The sequence below is a fragment of the Hevea brasiliensis genome, chromosome 7, assembly GCF_030052815.1.
Source record: "Hevea brasiliensis isolate MT/VB/25A 57/8 chromosome 7, ASM3005281v1, whole genome shotgun sequence".
NCBI classification, from domain to species: Eukaryota; Viridiplantae; Streptophyta; class Magnoliopsida; order Malpighiales; family Euphorbiaceae; genus Hevea; species Hevea brasiliensis.
Window position 1 is genome coordinate 15,457,297 of NC_079499.1, and position 2,756 is coordinate 15,460,052.

Here is a 2,756-nt window from a genome sequence, read left to right on the forward strand (position 1 = left end):
TGTGGCACTTGCTCCATTTGTTGATGAGAGGGATAGTTTTTTGTGTTCTCAACTTCATCAACTTGACAACAATTGTTAGAATTGTACATAGAATTAAGAGAATCCTATATATCTTTAGCATTGGAGCATTTATAAATTTTAGCATAATAAAAATCATTTAAAGAAACTCTCAACATATGCATAGCTTTTATATTTAAAGAAAACATATACTTGTCATGCTTACTCCATTCACCCTTTGTCTTTGGAACATGCTCACCATCTACTACTTTGATAGGAATGAAGGGACCATTTTCAATTATATCTCATAAATTCACTCCTTCTGATTTGAGGAAGTAATACATCCTTCTAATAGAGAAAATCATTTCCATCAAAGAAAGGGAGATTTACTATCGATTGACTTTCTTGAGCTTGTGAGTTGAGAGTTTGTAACACCTCGAACCTCCAAGTTATGAATAGTACCATTTTTTATCTGTGACTAGTACTATTCAAAGACACCTTGAGAACAAAAAATAAATAGAAAATTAATTGAGATAGACATAATAGAAATTCAAGTGAACAAAAAATGTAAGGACTCATCGAGTATTATAAAAAGAAGGATTATGACCCGATGAGGGGCATTTTGGTTAATTCACCTCAAGAGTTGACTTTTGACTAAAATATTAATTAAATTAAATGAAATTAATGAATTGAATTATGGGGTAAAAATTGAAGAAAAATTCAAGTAAAAATATGTAAGGGAAAATTTAAGAAATGAAAACTTAAACTTTCATTTCCATTATGACAAAATTAAAATGAAGGACTTGTGGGCTTTTGATAATTAAATTTAATTATTTAATTAAAAGGAAAAATTAAGTGTAAATGTAAAAAAAAAAGAAATAAAAATTTAAGTTTAATTATCCTTATGACACAATTAAAATTTATAATTTTAATAAACTAATTTTGGAGGTGTATATATATATATATAAAGACAAATGTCTTCTTCATTTTTTTTTTCATAAGGTGCCGCCACCCTCTCCTCTCTCTTCCTCTCTCTCTCTTTTTCTTTTCTTCTTCCACTTCTTCCCCTCATTGATTTCCCCTCCCTAATTTTAATTCCCTTAAATTCCCTTCATAAATTCCATAGTCCACTAAAAGAAAACATAAAAGAGAACTTTGATTGAGAGATTAAAAGCAAGAAGAACAAGAATTGGAAGAAAAGTGAAGTTGGAAAGAAATCAACAAGAGGTAAGTTTCTTTTCATGTTAGATTAGTTATATAAGCTTTGAATTAAGTTTGATTATGGAAAAATTTCATGAAGAAGAATAAGAATCATACATTGAACCTAAGCTAGGGTTTTGGCTAATTTGGAGAAAATTAGGGTTTGATATATTTTAATGAAATTAATGATGAAATCAAGCTTAGTTGAAGTAGTGTGCATGCTTGGGGTAAAGAAATTGTATGAGATTTGCATAAAATGAAATATAGAAGATTATGGTTCATGGGAAAATTAGAGCTTTGGTGCTAGAGAGTGAAATTGGTGTGTATAGTGTTAAATTATAGTCATTTGAGGTTCCTTTAGTTTGAATTGACATTGGGTTGATGAATGGAAGTAATGAAATGATAGGATTAGGGAAAATTACAAACTTTGGTATTTGAAAATTTTTGGTTTTGTGCTATGAGTGCCATTGATGTGTCAATGCTAAATTATAGTCATTTTCGGTGAATTAAATGTGAATTGAGGTTGGTTAGTGGGAATAATTGAAGAAATGAAAATTTGAACCTAGGGCAGAATTTGCACACTGAGTTCAGTGTGTTTGACAGCCCATAAATTGAGCTACACAACTCCAATTGGTATGAAACCAATTGAAAATGAAACTTAAGACATAGGGTTAGAATTTTCATGAAGAGACCCAACCCAGAAACTACCCAGAAATTGCCTAAAACTTGGCTTGAACTTGGAGACAAAATTCTGGAACCTACAGAATTAGGCACGTGAACAGTCAATTTTGCATGGCCATAACTCTCTCTAGAAAACTCCGATTTAGGTGATTCTTGAACCAATAGAAACTTAAAACACATTAAAACATTTCATATGAAGAACTTAAGGCCAAATTATGGACTTAACCCAATCAAATTGCTAAGCAAATTTGAATCACCAAATCTGCAGAAAATCTGGAAATCTACAGATTGACTATATGAACAGTAAACTTTGCATAGCCATAACTCTCTCTAGAAAACTTTAATTTAGGTGATTCTTGAACTGATGGAAACCTAAGATATAGTAGAACATTTCGTATGAAGAACATTAGACCAAATTATGGACTTAACTTGATCAAATTGCTGAACGAATTTGTATAATTAAATCTGCCAGAACTGAAACTGCAGGGTGAACAGTAACGTAAACAGTAACCGTGTTTTGGTCATAACTTGAGTTACACAGCTCCAAAAGGCGATTCAAAAAGAAAAATAAAGTTAAGACCCAGATGAACAATTTTCATGAAGAACACCTCATTAAATTATTATCGAAACTAAGTAAAAATTGGGTTCAAAGATTGGGGCACCAGCTATCCAAAACCAAAACTCTCTAAAATTTGCAAAGCTAATTTGGGATACATTAGACATTCATGTAATGAGTTCTTGGCAGCAATTGAGATGCGTATTGAGACATTATATTTGTGTATTTTCAGTAGAAAAAGAGGTTGGGACGGACAAGGAATAGTGAGTAAAGAGAAAGGAGAGCATTGAAGGTTTGTTCACAACTAACATTTTCTTCGTTT